Raw genomic sequence first — 23,425 nt, forward strand, 5'->3', positions numbered from 1 at the left:
GATCTGTGCATGTACAGTAGAGAGTCACAGGAAAAATGGCACAGACATCATGTTCCTGGGGATCTGCGCTTGTACAGTGGAGAATCACCGGAAAAATGGCACGGACGTCATGTTTCTGGGGATCTGCATGTGCAGTGGATTATCACAGGAGAAATGGCGCCACCATGTTCCCAGGGATCGGTGTATGCAGATGAGAATCACCAGAAAAATGGCGCACTCATCAAGATCCTGGGGTTCCAGATGAGAATTACCAGAAAAATGGCGCGGTCATCAAGATCCTCGGGGATCTGCGCATGGGCAGATGAGAAACACCGGAAAATGGAGCGGATGTCATGTTCCTGGGGATCTGCACATGTGCACTGGAGAAACCCCTTGAAAAATGGTGCATCCGTCATGTTACCAGGAATCTGCGTATGCACAGTAGACCATCACCGGAAAAATGGCGCAGACGTCATGTTCCCAGGGATCTACACGTGCAGATGAGAATCACCAGAAAAATGGTGTGATCATCAAGATCCTGGGGTTCTGCGCATGTGCAGTTAAGAATCACCGGAAAAATGGCGTGGACGTCATGTTCCCGGGGATCTGCACATGTGCAGTCAAATCTGGCACAGTGCCAGAGTCTATGTGCAGAGAAGAAGGTGCCTGTGTGCGGCCCCTGTGTGGGCCCCCTCCTCTCTTAAACCACCCCTGAAGCCAGTGACATGTGGTGATATATTCAGCCCAGCTCCGATTGTAGAGACGTGCAGCATGAGTAGCAACACAAAAGAGAGTTACCACTGTCGAAGTCGAAAATATTATAGCCACACACATCACGTACAAACACCACACAGAGTGGCCTCCGTGCGCGTACTTGTTTTGCCGTGCGTGTGCATACTCGCAAGTTACGTATAATCGCTCACGCGGTCCTGCATATTAGTGCGTGGTATGAGTAAATACGGTAGCATACGTATTCGCATGGAAAAGCCACATAAACATATCACATATTTAATCCACATAGTGCACAATTTACACATAGCCTACATGCACCTCATCAGCGAGTTATACTTGCTTTAAAGGTATAACAACAGAGGGATTCACCTTTACAGGATATGAGGGGACAGAATTAGGTTAGGAGGTGGTTTTTGGTATCCAGCTGTACAGTATTTTAAGAGCAATATTCGGTAGCAGTTTGCAGAAGATAGCACGCTCCTGCGCATATCTATGCGCAGGAACAGAATATTAATATTAACTGTATTTACTGTACTCTTGATATTCGGCGGGAACACAGTGGAGAACATCTGCAAGTGCACCTGGACCAGGCATCGCCCACCTATTCAAACCGACCTATGAACCCTCCTGTACTGTAAATGACCAGCCCTTTGACCTATAGGTGAAGAAATTAGTTTCTATTGTTTCATGATTTGGACTAATGTATAAAAGCCAAGCTGCCTGGCCGGTCATACACATTCTCTGAAGGTCATCTATCCAGATTGACTGAGGACCGGGACTGGGTGGCGCAGGCGAAGAAACGTATGTATTCATTGATTGTAGCCTCTTCTCTTATGTGATTGTATTTCTTGTTGTACCCCTTTTTAGTAAATAACTGTTGGTGGGTTGGACCCCAACATAGTATATACAAACATACAATTGGTGTTGCATTCCTTTTTTCTATTAGGGGTTATAGAGTGTATTCCGCCACACGTGTAGCTACTCTGTGCTAACAACGTGACGGCGTGCGCACGCAATGTGTACGCATTTGATAGGGGTTACATGCACACACGCTTAAAGGTCACAGCGGCTTGAACACTTGTGTCTTTAAAGTAGTGATGAGCGGATTCGGTTTTACTCGGTTCTCAAAACAGCATCTTATTGGCTCACGGATGTCACGTGTTTTGGATAGCCAATAAGATGACGTTTTGAGAACCGAGTAAAACCGAATCCGCTCATCACTACTTTAAAGTATTGCTTTTCTTCCTGAAGGTTAATCAGACTTAACACCACTCACATAGCATCCAACCAGCAATGGTCCTGTGGTCTTAAACTGACTCCTGATTAAATGGAGGGTGACATGCATTGTCCAGAATAACAGATGGGCAGTCAGCTGTTTGGTGCAACAGTTGTGCCGGGTCCATACACAGACTACAGATTAATGCTGTAATGAGGAACGACTGCTATTTGCTGAGACTGTGATTAGTCCTTTGAGACTGTGCAAACAAATGTGGCATTGGGCTAATCACCTATGTATAATGGCTCTGGAGTATTAGCGTTGAAGTTCTATGGAACATCAGTGGAGCTATCATCAACTTGTCCAGCAAAATGTCTCCTGTACTCCACCTGCAGAAGATGCAGAACAAGTCTAGCACAACTTTTAGACCAATCTATATGTGTGGCAGCAGATGCCAGGGCACAGCATACGGACAGTTGGTGTCTGGGGTAAAAGGCTGCAAAATAAACTGAATAAACTTTATTTCATTTAGTCACTAAAGTGAAGAGTATATAGTCTACACAGTGGAAGAAACACGTTGAAGATCCTGATGCTCGGTGTGAAAGGGTCCCCGAAAAATAACCTGAACCCTGGTAGCTTGCACGGTTGGACACGGGATGATCCTGGGCTATGGGACAGTGTGAACGGATGATCCAGGTCCCATTAACTCCCTATAGAGAGCCGGCTCACTGGCGCTTGGAGATGATGTCATCTCCAAGCGCCAGTAGAGGGGAATCTCTGGTAATTCCCTGGGCCCAGCCTGCGGTATAACACGGCTTGAAACCCATGTTCAGTGACCCTGGCTGGACTAAGGATTTTGGAATAAAAGTGTTATCAGTGAAATGTCGATGATGAGATCAGCATGATATCCCAGCGGTCAGGAGACCGATGCCGGGATACTGGCGGCAAGAGCAGCGCGTCCCCTCGCGGGCTTGCTGCGCTCACCACGCTTTGGGCCTGGTGGTGACCTTTGGCCACCACAGGGTTATATTCCTCCTCTGGTGGTGGCATAGACCTCCACCCAAGTGGGAATTCCGACCACCGGTATTTCACTGGGTGTCGGGATTCCGCCATCAGTATCCTGGCAGCTGGGATCCCGACAGCCGGTAAATTGACTGCCTCCCGTCGATGACAGTAGTCCTCAGAGTACAGCAGCAGTCAGATAGTAACAAAAACCATCATCAAGAGGCAGGACATAGTCAATCTGGTTCTAGATTCGAAGTGGATGGGAGGAGGTGTGGAGGGAGGTGGGAATGGAGATGGGGATGAATTGGGCGAGGCCTTTATGGGTGAGTGTGAGGAGAATTAGGTTCTGAAAAGGAAGGGAAGCCAGTGCACGGCAGCCTGAACCAAGTGTGAAATAGTAATTGACGCCTTTACTCATTCAACCAATGAACAAGAATGAATTTATTTTTGGGTCAATAAGACTAGCCTTAATCAGGCTTGATTACTGACACATCCCTGTTAAACAACACTTAAAAAGAACCTTTCCTGCAGTGTGAAGCTGGATAAAACGTCTCAGCAAGAAGCAGTATGCCGTGATCACAGAAATTCTAAAAGACACGAGAAAGAATATTTTTGAATTAGATCAATCTGGGAAGGGTTACAGAGCCATTTCTAAAGCTCTGGAACTCCAGCAAACCACAGTGAGAGCTATCATCCTCAAATGGAGAAAACGTGGAACTGTGGTGAATCTTCCAAGGAGTGACCAGATTTCTCCAAGAGCGCCTCATCCAGAAAGTCACAAATCAATCCGGACAAACATCTAAGGCACTGCAGGCCTCACTCACCTAAGTTAATGTCAGTATTCATGAATCCACCCTAAGGAAGAGAATGGACAAAAATGGTATCCAAGAGGAAACTAAAGGCATGTCTCACATGCTCAAAAAAGTCACATTGTTACCAACCAATCCTTTTGGGCTGATGTTCTGTGGCGGAATGAGTCAAACATTGAAGTGTTTGGAAGACATTGGTCCCGTTACATCTGGCGTAAAGCTAACACAGCGTTCCACAATAAAGAACAGTCAGACATGGTGCTGGTAGACTGATGGTGTGGGGATACTTTGCTGTTTCAGTACCTGGGGGACTTGCCATAACTGACGGAATCATAACTTCCGCTCTCCATCAGAAAACATGGAGGGAGATCGTCAGGTCACTAGACCGTGATTGGGAGCAGTGCGCCGCACCCTAAACTAATGATGTCATACACAGGGGTAGGGGCCACCGGCACTGGGAAGCAGAGCACTGGCCGGAGAGTCCTTAGTATACCCCGGGCAGCTCTGCATTAGCTCTACTGCCATTCTAAGCACCCTGCAAGCCACATGCAGATGCCGTGGAACAGCGACGTTGCTGCCACCAGGGCCCTGTTTGACGGCCCCACTTGCACACCCCTAGTTACAGCCCTGATTCAGGGGGTGTAGGCACTGAGCCCTACAGTAATGGGGCTAAACCCTACTGTGGACATGTCCCCAATTTAAACATTTCAAATGATGGGGGGGGGGGAGTTCGAGCAATATAAGGAGCGTGCATTTTAAGAAACTCAATAAATAGAGAGGATGCATTGTTTGGGGTGTCGTTTGCTATGTGGTGAGGCCATTTACACTGTACAGTGGCACAGATAGGCATGAGGGAGTCATCCTGCCACACCGGGGGGGCACTTCACCACATTCCCTGAAATTGGGACGATGACGCCCATTTATTATGAAGAGCGGCGGCACTGTGGAAATGGTGTGTTATGCTGGCCGCAGTTTTCAGCGGCCGAGACTAATACCCCGGGGGTCAATTCAGTATCGCTCCACAGCCGGGACACCTGCCCTGACAAGAAGGCGCCCCCGCTCCCTAACGCCGCTGACTAGCAGTGGCGAGAGATGCCGCGTGGGCACGGAGGGGGCTGGGGGAGGCGGAGGGATCACCATTGGGAGGCATCAATGGTAATAACGGCTTTAGTTCCCGCAGTGAAGCCGTGAAACGTGTTTTGGGGGATTGATGAGCAGACGGCGGCCACAACGGGGCGTAATGGCGGATGGATCCGTTACATAAACCAGGAGCAATTGGCACCTGCGCACGTTATGTAACGCACCCGGTCGCCCCCAGGAATAGGCCCCTGCGGGGGTAACCGACCTCCCAAGTGTATCACTGACCCACAAGGCAGCCAGTCAGGCTCTCAGCCCACTGGGGCGGCTTTATGACTACTGTGGAACTACAAGTCTCAGCAGACCCTGTCACTCAGGTCTGAGGGGAGGGGGAGATTGCATGTCTGTCAGCAACCCGTCTCCCTGGCAACTAGCACAGCCCATGACGTCAGCAGGACGCGCCGCCCCCTCAGACACCCCCCGGGAGGCAGGAGACGGAGCGCTGCGGCCGGCTGAGGAGGACGCGTCGCGGCGGTGCCGGTCAGTATGGGGAAGGGGGGGAGAGGGGGGTCGTGTCGCGGGCGGGTGACGTCACACCGGGGACATGTCGGATGCGCAGGCGGGTGACGCGCGCGGGTGAGGGAGGAGTCACGTGACGGCGCCCGCTGCTGCTGCTTTGTGAGGCGCATTGTGCTGCAGGTAAGAAACGGCGGCGGTGCTCGAGGCCCGGCTGGCGGAGGGGGTGTCGTATGCGTGGGCGCCGGGCAACTATACCCCCCACCGGGCGGCACCGGGACTCCGCCCACCAGTTTAGGGGTCACACCGGAGAAGGGAGGAGGAAGAGGGTAATGAATACCGGTGGGGTCGGGGGACGCGCACAGACGGTGCCGTGCCGGGGGATCAGGGCGGGCTGCGGCCTAGTGATGGCGGCTCCCCCTCCCCGGTCAGTGGACAAAGGAGTGCGGCCCGAGCCGGCGCAGTAGGGCGGGGGGGAGTCTGCGCCGTGCCGCAATCCCGCTCCCCCCGCTGTGCCCTATATACAGTGTATGTATACATCCCATCCCTATACATGGGGGTCTTCTATACATTCTATCCCTATACATGGGGGGTCCTGTATACATCCTATCTCTGTACATGGGGGGTCCTGTATACATCCTATCCCTGTACATGGGGGGTCCTGTATACATCCTATCCCTGTACATGGGGGGTCCTGTATACATCCTATCCCTGTACATGGGGGGCCCTGTATACATCCTATCCCTGTACATGGGGGGCCCTGTATACATCCTATCTCTGTTCATGGGGGGGTCCTGTATACATCCTATCCCTGTACATGGGGGGGCCTGTATACATCCTATCCCTGTACATGGGGAACCCTGTATACATCCTATCCCTGTACATGGGGGGCCCTGTATACATCCTATCCCTGTACATGGGGGGCCCTGTATACATCCTATCCCTGTACATGGGGGGCCCTGTATACATCCTATCCCTGTACATGGGCCTTGTATACATCTTATCCCTATACACACATGGGGGGTCCTCTATACATCCTATCCCTGTACACATGGGGGGTTCCTCTATACATCCCATCCCTGTACACATGGGGGGTTCCTCTATACATCCTATCCCTGTACACACATGGGGGGTTCCTCTATACATCCCATCCCTGTACACATGGGGGTCCTCTATACATCCTATCTCTGTACACATGGGGGGTCCTCTATACATCCCATCCCTGCACACATGGGGGGTCCTCTATACATCCCATCCCTGCACACATGGGGGGTCCTCTATACATCCCATCCCTGCACACATGGGGGGTCCTCTATACATCCTATCCCTGTACACACATGGGGGGGTCTGCTATACATCCTATACCTGTACACACGAGGGGTCCTCTATACATCCCATCCTTGTACACATGGGGGGGACCCTGTATACATCCCATCCCTGTACACATGGGGGGGAACCCTATATACATCCCATCCCTGTACACATGGGGGGGGACCCTATATACATCCCATCCCTGTACACATGGGGGGTCCCTATATACATCCCATCCCTATACACATGGGGGGGACCCTATATACATCCCATCTCTGTACACATGGGGGGTCCCTATATACATCCTATCCCTGTTCACATGGGGTGATCCTATATACATTCTGTCCCTATATACATCCTATCCCTGTACACATGGAGGGACCCTATATACGTCCTATCCCTGTACACAAATGGGGGGTCCTCTATACATTCTATCCCTGTACACACATGGGGGGTCCTCTCTACATCCTATCCCTGTACATGGGGGGGTCCTCTCTACATCCTATCCCTGCACACATGGGGGGGTCTTCTCTACATCCTATCCCTGCACACATGGGGGTCCTCTATACATCCTATCCCTGTACACATGGGGGTCCTCTATACATCCTATCCCTGTACACATATGGGGGACCCCATATACATCCTATCCCTGTACACACATGGGGGGGGGGGGTCCTCTATACATCCTATCCCTGTACACACATGGGGGGGTCCTCTATACATCCTATCCCTGTACACACATTTGGGGTCCTCTATACATCCTGTCCCTGTACACATAGGGGGGCCCTATATACATCCTATTGCTGTACACATGGGGGGTGGGGCTATTTATATCTTTCCCTGCACACATGGGGGGGTTATATACATCCTATCACCCCTTCTACAGGATTCCACTGCATGGATTGAGCTCTACTGTATTCATGCTCTGCGTGCAGGGGGACCCCGTCTGCAGGACGCGTTACAATGCATGGGACCACCCAATCTGCTCTGCACACAGAAGAAACCCCATCTATACATTTCTGTGAGGCATCCAATCTGTTATGTACACAAGGGTTCCCTATCCATAGGGATTTACTGTGGACAAGGGACACTGCTAATCTGCTTTGTACCCAGGGGCCACTATATGCTGGACATCATTGTAGACATGAAACCCCTGCCATCTTTTACATGGTTTGCTGTATACATAGTGACCTTGTACGCCCTGTGTCCTCACCTTATACCATCTTGCCATAGTACACGTCCTTCCGTCCGTGGGATTATTCCACACATGTACACCACTTTTGTGTGAAGTGAGCAGTAAATATACACATAGGAATCTTGTATATGAGGGTGGTGTTCACATGATTTTCATGCAGGGTGCTCTACAGGGGGATTACTGTACACGGGGTGCTCCTCACCTACATGGGCATTACTGTACACATGGGGCACTCACCTACATGGGCATTACTGTACACGGGGTGCACCTCACCTACATGGGCATTACTGTACACAAGGGGTGCTCCTCACCTACAGGGGCATTACTGTACACAGGGTGTGCTCCTCACCTACATGGGCATTACTGTACACGGGGTGCACCTCACCTACATGGGCATTACTGTACACAAGGGGTGCTCCTCACCTACAGGGGTATTACTGTACACATGGGGCACTCCTCACCTACATGGGCATTACTATACACGGGGTGCTCCTCACCTACATGGGCATTACTGTACACAAGGGGTGCTCCTCACCTACAGGGGTATTACTGTACACGGGGTGCTCCTCACCTACATGGGCATTACTGTACACATGGGGCACTCCTCACCTACATGGGCATTACTGTACACGGGGTGCACCTCACCTACATGGGCATTACTGTACACGGGGTGCTCCTCACCTACATGGGCATTACTGTACACAAGGGGTGCTCCTCACCTACAGGGGTATTACTGTACACGGGGTGCTCCTCACCTACATGGGCATTACTGTACACATGGGGCACTCCTCACCTACATGGGCATTACTGTACACGGGGCGCTCCTCACCTACATGGGCATTACTGTACACAGGGGGCGCTCCTCACCTACAGGGGTATTACTGTACACGGGGCGCTCCTCACCTACAGGGGGATTACTGTACACAGGGAGATCCTCACCTACATGGGCATTACTGTACACAGGGGGATTACTGTACACAGGGCGCTCCTCACCTACAGGGGTATTACTGTACACGGGGCGCTCCTCACCTACAGGGGCATTACTGTACACAGGGAGATCCTCGCCTACAGGGTCATTACTGTACACAGGGTGTGCTCCTCGCCTACAGGGGCATTACTGTACACAGGGTGTGCTCCTCACCTACATGGGCATTACTGTACACAGGGGGCGCTCCTTGCCTACATGGGCATTACTGTACACAGGGGGCGCTCCTCGCCTACAGGGGCATTACTGTACACAGGGTGTGCTCCTCACCTACATGGGCATTACTGTACACAGGGGGCGCTCCTCGCCTACAGGGGCATTACTGTACACAGGGTGTGCTCCTCACCTACAGGGGCATTACTGTACACAGGGGGCGCTCCTCGCCTACTGGGGCATTACTGTACACAGGGGGCGCTCCTCGCCTACAGGGGCATTACTGTACACAGGGGGCGCTCCTCACCTACAGGGGGATTACTGTACACAGGGGGCGCTCCTCACCTACAGGGAGATTACTGTACACAGGGGGCGCTTCTCACTTACAGGGGAATTACTGTACACACCGGGCGCTCCTCACCTACAGGGGGATTACTGTACACACGGGGCGTTCCTCACTTAAAGGGGGATTACTGTACACACGGGGCGCTCCTCACTTAAAGGGGGATTACTGTACACATGGGGCGCTCCTCACTTACAGGGGGATTACTGTACACACCGGGCGCTCCTCACCTACAGGGGGATTACTGTACAAAGGAGGCGCTTCTCACTTACAGGGGAATTACTGTACACACCGGGCGCTCCTCACCTACAGGGGGATTACTGTACACAGGGAGTGCTCCTCACCTACAGGGGGATTACTGTACACACGGGGCGCTCCTCACTTAAAGGGGGATTACTGTACACACGGGGCGCTCCTCACTTAAAGGGGGATTACTGTACACATGGGGCGCTCCTCACTTACAGGGGGATTACTGTACACACGGGGCGCTCCTCACTTAAAGGGGGATTACTGTACACAGGGGGCGCTCCTCACCTACAGGGGGATTACTGTACACAGAGGGTGCTCCTCACCTACAGGGGGATTACTGTACACACCGGGCGCTCCTCACCTACTGGGGCATTACTGTACACAGGGGGCGCTCCTCACCTACAGGGGGATTACTGTACACAGGGGGCGCTCCTCACCTACAGGGGTATTACTGTACACACCGGGCGCTCCTCACCTACAGGGGGATTACTGTACACACGGGGCGCTCCTCACTTAAAGGGGGATTACTGTACACACCGGGCGCTCCTCACCTACAGGGGGATTACTGTACACACCGGGCGCTCCTCACCTACTGGGGCATTACTGTACACGGGGCGCTCCTCACCTACAGGGGTATTACTGTACACGCGGGGCACTCCTCACCTACAGGGGTATTACTGTACACACCGGGCGCTCCTCACCTACAGGGGGATTACTGTACACACGGGGCGCTCCTCACTTAAAGGGGGATTACTGTACACACCGGGCGCTCCTCACCTACAGGGGGATTACTGTACACACCGGGCGCTCCTCACCTACAGGGGCATTACTGTACACACCGGGCGCTCCTCACCTACTGGGGGATTACTGTACACGGGGCGCTCCTCACCTACAGGGGGATTACTGTACACAGGGGGCGCTCCTCACCTACAGGGGGATTACTGTACACACGGGGCGTTCCTCACTTACAGGGGGATTACTGTACACACGGGGCGCTCCTCACTTAAAGGGGGATTACTGTACACAGGGGGCGCTCCTCACCTACAGGGGGATTACTGTACACACTGGGCGCTCCTCACCTACAGGGGCATTACTGTACACAGGGGACGCTCCTCACCTACAGGGGGATTACTGTACACAGGGGGCGCTCCTCACCACTACAGGGGCATTACTGTACACACCGGGCGCTCCTCACCTACAGGGGGATTACTGTACACACGGGGCGCTCCTCACTTAAAGGGGGATTACTGTACACACCGGGCGCTCCTCACCTACAGGGGGATTACTGTACACACCGGGCGCTCCTCACCTAGAGGGGGATTACTGTACACGGGGGGGGGGGGGGGGCCGCGCTCCTCACCTACAGGGGGATTACTGTACACAGGGGGCGCTCCTCACCTACAGGGGGGTTACTGTACACAGGGGGCGCTCCTCACCTACAGGGGGATTACTGTACACAGGGGGCGCTCCTCACCTACAGGGGCATTACTGTACACAGGGGGCGCTCCTCACCTACAGGGGGATTACTGTACACAGGGGGCGCTCCTCACCTACTGGGGGATTACTGTACACAGGGGACGCTCCTCACCTACTGGGGGATTACTGTACACAGGGGGCGCTCCTCACCTACTGGGGGATTACTGTACACAGGGGGCTTCTCACCTACAGGGGGATTACTGTACACAGGGGGCGCTCCTCACCTACGGGGTGATTACTGTACACAGGGGGCGCTCCTCACAGGGGGATTACTGTACACAGGGGGCGCTCCTCACCTACATGGGCATTACTGTACACAAGGGGCGCTTCTCATCTACAGTGGGATTACTGTACACAGGGGGCACTCCTCACCTATAGGGGGATTACTGTACACAGGGGGCGCTCACTTACAGGGGGATTACTGTACACAGGGGGCGCTCCTCACAGGGGGATTACTGTACACAGGGGGCGCTCCTCACCTACAGGGGCATTACTGTACACAAGGGGCGCTTCTCATCTACAGGGGGATTACTGTACACAGGGGGCGCTCCTCACCTACAGGGGGATTACTGTACACAGGGGGCGCTTCTCATCTACAGGGGCATTACTGTACACAGGGGGCGCTTCTCACCTACAAGGGGATTACTGTACACGGGGCGCTCCTCACGGGGATAACTGTACACAGGGGGCGCTTCTCATCTACAAGGGGATTACTGTACACAGGGGGCGCTCCTCACAGGGGGATTACTGTACACAGGGGGCGCTCCTCACCTACAGGGGCATTACTGTACACAAGGGGCGCTTCTCATCTACAGGGGGATTACTGTACACGGGGCGCTCCTCACCTACAGGGGGATTACTGTACACAGGGGGCGCTCCTCACCTACAGGGGGATTACTGTACACAGGGGGCGCTCCTCACCTACAGGGGGATTACTGTACACAGGGGGCGCTCCTCACCTACAGGGGGATTACTGTACACAGGGGGCGCTCCTCACCTACTGGGGGATTACTGTACACAGGGGACGCTCCTCACCTACTGGGGGATTACTGTACACAGGGGGCGCTCCTCACCTACTGGGGGATTACTGTACACGGGGCGCTCCTCACCTACAGGGGGATTACTGTACACAGGGGGCGCTCCTCACCTACAGGGGGATTACTGTACACAGGGGGCGCTCCTCACCTACAGGGGGATTACTGTACACAGGGGGCGCTCCTCACCTACTGGGGGATTACTGTACACAGGGGGCGCTCCTCACCTACAGGGGGATTACTGTACACAGGGGGCGCTCCTCACGTACAGGGGGATTACTGTACACAGGGGGCGCTCCTCACCTACAGGGGGATTACTGTACACAGGGGGCGCTCCTCACCTACTGGGGGATTACTGTACACAGGGGACGCTCCTCACCTACTGGGGGATTACTGTACACAGGGGGCGCTCCTCACCTACTGGGGGATTACTGTACACAGGGGGCTCCTCACCTACAGGGGGATTACTGTACACAGGGGGCGCTCCTCACCTACAGGGGCATTACTGTACACAGGGGGCGCTCCTCACCTACTGGGGGATTACTGTACACAGGGGGGCTCCTCACCTACAGGGGCATTACTGTACACAGGGGGCGCTCCTCACCTACAGGGGGATTACTGTACACAGGGCGCTCCTCACCTACAGGGGGATTACTGTACACAGGGCGCTCCTCACCTTCAGGGGGATTACTGTACACAGGGTGCTCCTCACCTACAGGGGGATTACTGTACACAGGGCGCTCCTCACCTACAGGGGGATTACTGTACACAGGGGGCGCTCCTCACCTACAGGGGGATTACTGTACACAGGGGGCGCTCCTCACCTACAGGGGGATTACTGTACACAGGGGGCGCTCACCTACAGGGGCATTACTGTACACGGGGCGCTCCTCACCTACAGGGGGATTACTGTACACACCGGGCGCTCCTCACCTACAGGGGCATTACTGTACACGGGGCGCTCCTCACCTACAGGGGCATTACTGTACACAGGGGGCTCCTCACCTACAGGGGGATTACTGTACACAGGGGGCGCTCCTCACCTACAGGGGCATTACTGTACATGGGGCGCTCCTCACCTACAGGGGCATTACTGTACACAGGGGGCGCTCCTCACCTACAGGGAGATTACTGTACACAGGGGGCGCTCCTCACCTACAGGGGGATTACTGTACACAGGGGGCGCTCCTCACCTACAGGGGGATTACTGTACACAGGGGGCGCTCCTCACCTACAGGGGGATTACTGTACACACGGGGCGCTCCTCACTTACAGGGGGATTACTGTACAAAGGGGGCGCTCCTCACCTACAGGGGGATTACTGTACACAGGGCGCTCCTCACCTACAGGGGCATTACTGTACACAGGGCGCTCCTCACCTACAGGGGCATTACTGTACACAGGGCGCTCCTCACCTACAGGGGCATTACTGTACACGGGGCACTCCTCACCTACAGGGGGATTACTGTACACAGGGGGCGCTCCTCACCTACTGGGGGATTACTGTACACAGGGGACGCTCCTCACCTACTGGGGGATTACTGTACACAGGGGGCGCTCCTCACCTACTGGGGGATTACTGTACACAGGGGGCTTCTCACCTACAGGGGGATTACTGTACACAGGGGGCGCTCCTCACCTACGGGGTGATTACTGTACACAGGGGGCGCTCCTCACAGGGGGATTACTGTACACAGGGGGCGCTCCTCACCTACATGGGCATTACTGTACACAAGGGGCGCTTCTCATCTACAGTGGGATTACTGTACACAGGGGGCACTCCTCACCTATAGGGGGATTACTGTACACAGGGGGCGCTCACTTACAGGGGGATTACTGTACACAGGGGGCGCTCCTCACAGGGGGATTACTGTACACAGGGGGCGCTCCTCACCTACAGGGGCATTACTGTACACAAGGGGCGCTTCTCATCTACAGGGGGATTACTGTACACAGGGGGCGCTCCTCACCTACAGGGGGATTACTGTACACAGGGGGCGCTTCTCATCTACAGGGGCATTACTGTACACAGGGGGCGCTTCTCACCTACAGGGGGATTACTGTACACGGGGCGCTCCTCACGGGGATAACTGTACACAGGGGGCGCTTCTCATCTACAAGGGGATTACTGTACACAGGGGGCGCTCCTCACAGGGGGATTACTGTACACAGGGGGCGCTCCTCACCTACAGGGGCATTACTGTACACAAGGGGCGCTTCTCATCTACAGGGGGATTACTGTACACGGGGCGCTCCTCACCTACAGGGGGATTACTGTACACAGGGGGCGCTCCTCACCTACAGGGGGATTACTGTACACAGGGGGCGCTCCTCACCTACTGGGGGATTACTGTACACAGGGGGCGCTCCTCACCTACAGGGGGATTACTGTACACAGGGGGCGCTCCTCACCTACAGGGGGATTACTGTACACAGGGGGCGCTCCTCACCTACTGGGGGATTACTGTACACAGGGGACGCTCCTCACCTACTGGGGGATTACTGTACACAGGGGGCGCTCCTCACCTACTGGGGGATTACTGTACACGGGGCGCTCCTCACCTACAGGGGGATTACTGTACACAGGGGGCGCTCCTCACCTACAGGGGGATTACTGTACACAGGGGGCGCTCCTCACCTACAGGGGGATTACTGTACACAGGGGGCGCTCCTCACCTACTGGGGGATTACTGTACACAGGGGGCGCTCCTCACCTACAGGGGGATTACTGTACACAGGGGGCGCTCCTCACGTACAGGGGGATTACTGTACACAGGGGGCGCTCCTCACCTACAGGGGGATTACTGTACACAGGGGGCGCTCCTCACCTACTGGGGGATTACTGTACACAGGGGACGCTCCTCACCTACTGGGGGATTACTGTACACAGGGGGCGCTCACCTACTGGGGGATTACTGTACACAGGGGGCTCCTCACCTACAGGGGGATTACTGTACACAGGGGGCGCTCCTCACCTACAGGGGCATTACTGTACACAGGGGGCGCTCCTCACCTACTGGGGGATTACTGTACACAGGGGGGCTCCTCACCTACAGGGGCATTACTGTACACAGGGGGCGCTCCTCACCTACAGGGGGATTACTGTACACAGGGCGCTCCTCACCTACAGGGGGATTACTGTACACAGGGCGCTCCTCACCTTCAGGGGGATTACTGTACACAGGGTGCTCCTCACCTACAGGGGGATTACTGTACACAGGGCGCTCCTCACCTACAGGGGGATTACTGTACACAGGGGGCGCTCCTCACCTACAGGGGGATTACTGTACACAGGGGGCGCTCCTCACCTACAGGGGGATTACTGTACACAGGGGGCGCTCACCTACAGGGGCATTACTGTACACGGGGCGCTCCTCACCTACAGGGGGATTACTGTACACACCGGGCGCTCCTCACCTACAGGGGCATTACTGTACACGGGGCGCTCCTCACCTACAGGGGCATTACTGTACACAGGGGGCTCCTCACCTACAGGGGGATTACTGTACACAGGGGGCGCTCCTCACCTACAGGGGCATTACTGTACATGGGGCGCTCCTCACCTACAGGGGCATTACTGTACACAGGGGGCGCTCCTCACCTACAGGGAGATTACTGTACACAGGGGGCGCTCCTCACCTACAGGGGGATTACTGTACACAGGGGGCGCTCCTCACCTACAGGGGGATTACTGTACACACGGGGCGCTCCTCACTTACAGGGGGATTACTGTACAAAGGGGGCGCTCCTCACCTACAGGGGGATTACTGTACACAGGGCGCTCCTCACCTACAGGGGCATTACTGTACACAGGGCGCTCCTCACCTACAGGGGCATTACTGTACACAGGGCGCTCCTCACCTACAGGGGCATTACTGTACACGGGGCACTCCTCACCTACAGGGGGATTACTGTACACAGGGGGCGCTCCTCACCTACAGGGGGATTAATGTACACAGGGTGCTCCTCACCGCTACAGGGGCATTACTGTACACAGGGGGCGCTCCTCACCTACAGGGGCATTACTGTACACAGGGGGCGCTCCTCGCCTACAGGGGCATTACTGTACACAGGGGGCGCTCCTCGCCTACAGGGGCATTACTGTACACAGGGGGCGCTTCTCGCCTACAGGGGCATTACTGTACACAGGGGGCGCTCCTCACCTACAGGGGCATTACTGTACACAGGGGGCTCTCCTCACCACTACAGGGGCATTACTGTACACAGGGGGCGCTCCTCACCTACAGGGGGATTACTGTACACACGGGGCGCTCCTCACTTACAGGGGGATTACTGTACAAAGGGGGCGCTCCTCACCTACAGGGGGATTACTGTACACAGGGCGCTCCTCACCTACAGGGGCATTACTGTACACAGGGCGCTCCTCACCTACAGGGGCATTACTGTACACAGGGCGCTCCTCACCTACAGGGGCATTACTGTACACGGGGCACTCCTCACCTACAGGGGGATTACTGTACACAGGGGGCGCTCCTCACCTACAGGGGGATTAATGTACACAGGGTGCTCCTCACCGCTACAGGGGCATTACTGTACACAGGGGGCGCTCCTCACCTACAGGGGCATTACTGTACACAGGGGGCGCTCCTCGCCTACAGGGGCATTACTGTACACAGGGGGCGCTCCTCGCCTACAGGGGCATTACTGTACACAGGGGGCGCTTCTCGCCTACAGGGGCATTACTGTACACAGGGGGCGCTCCTCACCTACAGGGGCATTACTGTACACAGGGGGCTCTCCTCACCACTACAGGGGCATTACTGTACACAGGGGGCGCTCCTCACCTACAGGGGGATTACTGTACACACGGGGCGCTCCTCACTTACAGGGGGATTACTGTACAAAGGGGGCGCTCCTCACCTACAGGGGGATTACTGTACACAGGGCGCTCCTCACCTACAGGGGCATTACTGTACACAGGGCGCTCCTCACCTACAGGGGCATTACTGTACACAGGGCGCTCCTCACCTACAGGGGCATTACTGTACACGGGGCACTCCTCACCTACAGGGGGATTACTGTACACAGGGGGCGCTCCTCACCTACAGGGGGATTAATGTACACAGGGTGCTCCTCACCGCTACAGGGGCATTACTGTACACAGGGGGCGCTCCTCACCTACAGGGGCATTACTGTACACAGGGGGCGCTCCTCGCCTACAGGGGCATTACTGTACACAGGGGGCGCTCCTCACCTACAGGGGGATTACTGTACACAGGGGGCGCTCCTCGCCTACAGGGGCATTACTGTACACAGGGGGCGCTCCTCACCTACAGGGGCATTACTGTACACGGGGCGCTCCTCACCTACAGGGGCATTACTGTACACAGGGGGCGCTCCTCACCTACAGGGGGATTACTGTACACAGGGGGCGCTCCTCGCCTACAGGGGCATTACTGTACACAGGGGGCGCTCCTCACCTACAGGGGCATTACTGTACACAGGGGGCGCTCCTCACCTACAGGGGGATTACTGTACACAGGGGGGCTCCTCACCTACGGGGGGATTACTGTACACAGTGGGCGCTCCTCACCTACAGGGGGATTACTGTACACAGGGGGCGCTCCTCGCCTACAGGGGCATTACTGTACACAGGGGGCGCTCCTCACCTACAGGGGCATTACTGTACACAGGGGGCGCTCCTCACCTACAGGGGCATTACTGTACACAGGGGGCGCTCCTCGCCTACAGGGGCATTACTGTACACAGGGGGGCTCCTCACATACATGGGGATTATTTTACAAATGGGGCACCTTTTCTTGCCTTTGGGGTCAATTCAGCAACAGTTGAATAGTGCCGGGAATTAGCGCCCGACGCTATTCAATTCAGCTAAAGTTAAGACGGAGAATGCCCGTTCTCGCCGACTTAACAGGTAGTTTTGTCGGGAGAACGAGCATTCTCCGACTTTACCCGCGGCGATGCTGATTCCCGTCAGAATCAGCCTCGCGCCGGCCGCTCTTTTGTCGGTTTTCTTCTCTCACCCCCCTGGGGCTGAGAGAATAATTCCCGACAATTGATGGGTACCTAGTCGCTGTATTGAATAGCGCCGGGAACTAATTCCCGGCGCTATTCAACTGTTGCTGAATTGAATCGACCCCTTTGTGTGGGTTAAAAAATATCTTTTTAATCCTTTTATACATTCTAGCAAAGTTGCTTTTTGTTTTGCTCCTAGCATGGATAGTATAATTTGTGTTTCGTGTAATGGTCATCGCTTTGCAGAGATGTGACAAGGCCAGCAAAGCTAACGGTGTTTGTATGAAGTAGCCAGACTCGGGGTGAGCGGTGATACTGGACTTTATCTGCTTCGGCTGCAGTACCACTAGTTACCGCTTTCCACAATATTATAAGATTGTGGGAATATTTCAGCTCCATTGGGGGGACATCACGGCCTGTCACCACCAATATTTATCATGTCTCTATTGGGCATATTAGTAAATGAGAGAGGTCTCCCATCAGCCTCTGTGAGACCAGCAGGCATCTGTCGGCTTTGCCTGCTCCAGTGTGGCAGTTGTGTGGTTATTTGGGAATGTTATCCACCACGCTGAGCCTTAGCCTCATCCTTCTGCCCACTGTCCCTGTGAGATCTAATCTAATGGTCTGTTTGAGTCTTGTGTAGTCTTATGGGATATAGATATCTCTGGTTCTGGGATCCTTGTGAAGGTTAAGCTGTTCCTATAAATTTGGTTTGGTCATATTCCTCAGTATTTTCTTCCTTTGAGAATTGAGGGGCTCGTGGAATAGAGGTATACATGCTACAAGTGGCGTGGTCCCCTTTGCAACCAAGATATGTCTGGAAATAGAATTCCAGGGATCTGTACTTTGCTGCTGGTGAGAGATAGGCACATGCCACTATTCCAGACGTTAGCGGGGAAATGTAATGGGGTCCCAGTGTGCGGAGATCCGGGATTTCAGCCGACATTGCCTGTATTTCTCTATCGTCCTAGTGGATGCTGGGGTTCCTGAAAGGACCATGGGGAATAGCGGCTCCGCAGGAGACAGGGCACAAAAAGTAAAGCTTTTTCCGATCAGGTGGTGTGCACTGGCTCCTCCCCCTATGACCCTCCTCCAGACTCCAGTTAGATTTTTGTGCCCGGCCGAGAAGGGTGCAATCTAGGTGGCTCTCCTAAAGAGCTGCTTAGAGAAAGTTTAGCTAGGTTTTTTATTTTACAGTGATTCCTGCTGGCAACAGGATCACTGCAGCGAGGGACTGAGGGGAGAAGGAGTCAACTCACCTGCGTGCAGGATGGATTGGTTTCTTGGCTACTGGACATCAAGCTCCAGAGGGACGATCACAGGTACAGCCTGGATGGTCACCGGAGCCACGCCGCCGGCCCCCTTGCAGATGCTGAAATCAGAAGAGGTCCAGAATCGGCGGCTGAAGACTCCTGCAGTCTTCTAAAGGTAGCGCACAGCACTGCAGCTGTGCGCCATTTTCCTCTCAGCACACTTCACACGGCAGTCACTGAGGGTGCAGGGCGCTGGGAGGGGGGCGCCCTGGGAGGCAAATGAGTACCTATAAAGGCTAAAAATACCTCACATATAGCCCTAGAGGCTATATGGAGATATTTAACCCCTGCCTAATTTTTCTAAATAGCGGGAGACGAGCCCGCCGGAAAAGGGGCGGGGCCTATCTCCTCAGCACACGGCGCCATTTCCTCTCACAGCTCCGCTGGTCAGGACGGCTCCCAAGTCTCTCCCCTGCACTGCTACAGAAACAGGGTAATACAGAGAGGGGGGGGCACATTTATGGCGATATTTTGATATAACAAAGCAGCTATAAGGGAGCACTTATTATAAGGCTATCCCTGATATATATATAGCGCTTTTGGTGTGTGCTGGCAAACTCTCCCTCTGTCTCCCCAAAGGGCTAGTGGGTCCTGTCTTCGTTAGGAGCATTCCCTGTGTGTCTGCTGTGTGTCGGTACGTGTGTGTCGACATGTATGAGGACGATATTGGTGTGGAGGCGGAGCAATTGCCAAATATGAGGATGTCACCCCCTAGGGAGTCGACACCAGAATGGATGCCTTTATTTATGGAACTACGGGATAGTGTCAACACGCTAAAGCAGTCGTTTGACGACATGAGACGGCCGGACAATCAATTAGTGCCTGTCCAGGCGACTCAAACACCGTCAGGGGCTGTGAAACGCCCTTTGCCTCAGTCGGTCGACACAGACCCAGACACAGGCGATGACTCCAGTGGTGACGGTGACGAATCAACCGTATTTTCCAGTAGGGCCACACGTTATATGATTTTGGCAATGAAGGAGGCGTTACATTTAGCTGATACTACAGGTACCACTAAACAGGGTATTATGTGGGGTATGAAAAAACTACCTATAGTTTTTCCTGAATCAGAAGAACTAAATGACGTGTGTAATGAAGCGTGGGTTGCCCCTGATAAAAAGCTGATAATTTCAAAGAAATTATTGGCATTATACCCTTTCCCGCCAGAGGTTAGGGAGCGCTGGGAAACACCTCCTAGGGTGGACAAGGCGCTAACACGCTTATCTAAACAAGTGGCGTTACCCTCTCCTGAGACGGCCGCACTTAAAGATCCATCAGATAGGAGGATAGAAAATATCCAAAAAAGTATATACACACATGCAGGTGTTATACTACGACCAGCTGTAGCGACTGCCTGGATGGGCAGTGCGGGGGTAGTTTGGTCAGAATCCCTGATTGAAAATATTGATACCCTGGACAGGGACAATATTTTACTGTCGTTAGAACAAATAAAGGATGCATTTCTTTATATGCGTGATGCACAGAGGGATATATGCACACTGGCATCACGGGTAAGTGCTATGTCCATTTCGGCCAGAAGAGCTTGATGGACGCGACAGTGGACAGGCGATGCGGATTCAAAACGGCATATGGAAGTTTTGCCGTATAAAGGGGAGGAGTTATTTGGAGTCGGTCTATCAGATTTGGTGGCCACGGCTACAGCCGGGAAATCCACCTTTCTACCTCAAGTCACTCCCCAACAGAAAAAGGCACCGACTTTTCAACCGCAGCCCTTTCGTTCCTTTAAAAATAAGAGAGCAAAGGGCTATTCATATCTGCCACGAGGCAAAGGTCGAGGGAAGAGACAGCAACACGCAGCTCCTTCCCAGGATCAGAAGCCCTCCCCGGCTTCTACAAAAGCCTCAGCATGACGCTGGGGCTTCTCAAGCGGACTCGGGGACCGTGGGGGGTCGTCTCAAAAATTACAGCGCGCAGTGGGCTCACTCGCAAGTAGATCCCTGGATCCTGCAGATAATATCTCAGGGATACAGGTTGGAATTAGAGACAGATCCACCTCGCCGTTTCCTGAAGTCTGCTTTACCAACGTCCCCCTCCGAAAGGGAGACGGTGTTGGAAGCCATTCACAAGCTGTACTCTCAGCAGGTGATAGTCAAGGTACCTCTTCTGCAACAAGGGAAGGGGTATTATTCCACTCTTTTTGTGGTACCGAAGCCGGATGGCTCGGTAAGGCCTATTCTAAATCTGAAGTCCTTGAACCTGTACATAAAGAAGTTCAAGTTCAAAATGGAGTCACTCAGAGCAGTGATAGCGAACCTGGAAGAGGGGGACTTTATGGTATCCTTGGACATCAAGGATGCGTATCTCCACGTTCCAATTTACCCCTCACACCAGGGGTACCTCAGGTTCGTTGTACAAAACTGTCACTATCAGTTTCAGACGCTGCCGTTCGGATTGTCCACGGCACCTCGGATCTTTACAAAGGTAATGGCCGAGATGATGATTCTTCTTCGAAGAAAAGGCGTATTAATTATCCCATACTTGGACGATCTCCTAATAAGGGCGAGGTCCAGAGAACAGCTAGAGATGGGATTAGCACTGTCTCAGGAAGTGCTAAAACAGCACGGGTGGATTCTGAATATTCCAAAATCCCAGTTAATGCCGACAACTCGTCTGCTGTTCCTAGGGATGATTCTGGACACGGTTCAGAAAAAGGTTTTTCTCCCGGAGGAAAAAGCCAAGGAGTTATCCGAGCTTGTCAGGAACCTCCTAAAACCAGGAAAGGTGTCTGTACATCAATGCACAAGAGTCCTGGGAAAAATGGTGGCTTCTTACGAAGCAATTCCATTCGGCAGATTCCACGCAAGAATTTTCCAAAGGGATCTGTTGAACAAATGGTCAGGGTCGCATCTTCAGATGCACCTGCGGATAACCCTGTCTCCAAGGACAAGGGTGTCTCTTCTGTGGTGGTTGCAGAGTGCTCATCTATTGGAGGGCCGCAGATTCGGCATACAGGATTGGATCCTGGTGACCACGGACGCCAGCCTGAGAGGCTGGGGAGCAGTCACACAAGGAAGAAACTTCCAGGGAGTATGGACGAGCCTGGAAACGTCTCTTCACATAAACATTCTGGAACTAAGAGCAATATACAATGCTCTAAGCCAGGCAGAACCTCTGCTTCAGGGAAAACCGGTGTTGATCCAGTCGGACAACATCACGGCAGTCGCCCATGTGAACAGACAGGGCGGCACAAGAAGCAGGAGTGCAATGGCAGAAGCTGCAAGGATTCTTCGCTGGGCAGAGAATCATGTGATAGCACTGTCAGCAGTGTTCATCCCGGGAGTGGACAACTGGGAAGCAGACTTCCTCAGCAGACACGATCTTCACCCGGGAGAGTGGGGACTTCATCCAGAAGTCTTCCACATGCTGGTAACCCGTTGGGAAAGACCAATGGTGGACATGATGGCGTCTCGCCTCAACAAAAAACTGGACAGGTATTGCGCCAGGTCAAGAGATCCGCAGGCAATAGCTGTGGACGCGCTGGTAACGCCTTGGGTGTACCAGTCGGTGTATGTGTTTCCTCCTCTGCCTCTCATACCAAAAGTATTGAGAATTATACGGCAAAGAGGCGTAAGAACGATACTAGTGGTTCCGGATTGGCCAAGAAGGACTTGGTACCCGGAACTTCAAGAGATGATCACGGAAGATCCGTGGCCTCTACCTCTAAGGAGGGACTTGCTTCAGCAGGGTCCCTGTCTGTTTCAAGACTTACCGCGGCTGCGTTTGACGGCATGGCGGTTGAACGCCGGATCCTAAAGGAAAAAGGCATGCCGGAAGAAGTCATTCCTACTTTGATTAAAGCAAGGAAGGAAGTAACCGTGCAACATTATCACCGAATTTGGCGAAAATATGTTGCGTGGTGCGAAGATCGGAGTGCTCCGACGGAGGAATTTCAACTGGGTCGATTCCTACATTTCCTGCAATCAGGATTGTCAATGGGTCTCAAATTGGGATCTATTAAGGTTCAAATTTCGGCCCTGTCGATTTTCTTTCAAAAAGAATTGGCTTCAGTCCCTGAAG

At 53.8% G+C, this 23,425-nt stretch overlaps 1 protein-coding gene across 10 annotated transcripts in view; it reads left to right on the forward strand.

Annotated features, from left to right (window-relative positions):
- The window catches only part of UBAP2 (ubiquitin associated protein 2), a 186,256-nt gene that overhangs the window by 5,695 nt on the left and 157,136 nt on the right, over window positions 1–23,425 (forward strand). For 6 of the 10 annotated variants that reach the window (XM_063957859.1, XM_063957926.1, XM_063957901.1 and 3 more), the window contains exon 1: window positions 5,256–5,358. The exons of 1 other annotated variant lie outside the window; for it this stretch is intronic. The gene's annotated coding sequence lies outside the window, so the exon portion shown is untranslated. 3 more of the 10 variants (XM_063957868.1, XM_063957876.1, XM_063957885.1) reach the window with 3 other exon arrangements.

The sequence above is a fragment of the Pseudophryne corroboree genome, chromosome 1 (genome assembly GCF_028390025.1).
Source record: "Pseudophryne corroboree isolate aPseCor3 chromosome 1, aPseCor3.hap2, whole genome shotgun sequence".
NCBI classification, from domain to species: Eukaryota; Metazoa; Chordata; class Amphibia; order Anura; family Myobatrachidae; genus Pseudophryne; species Pseudophryne corroboree.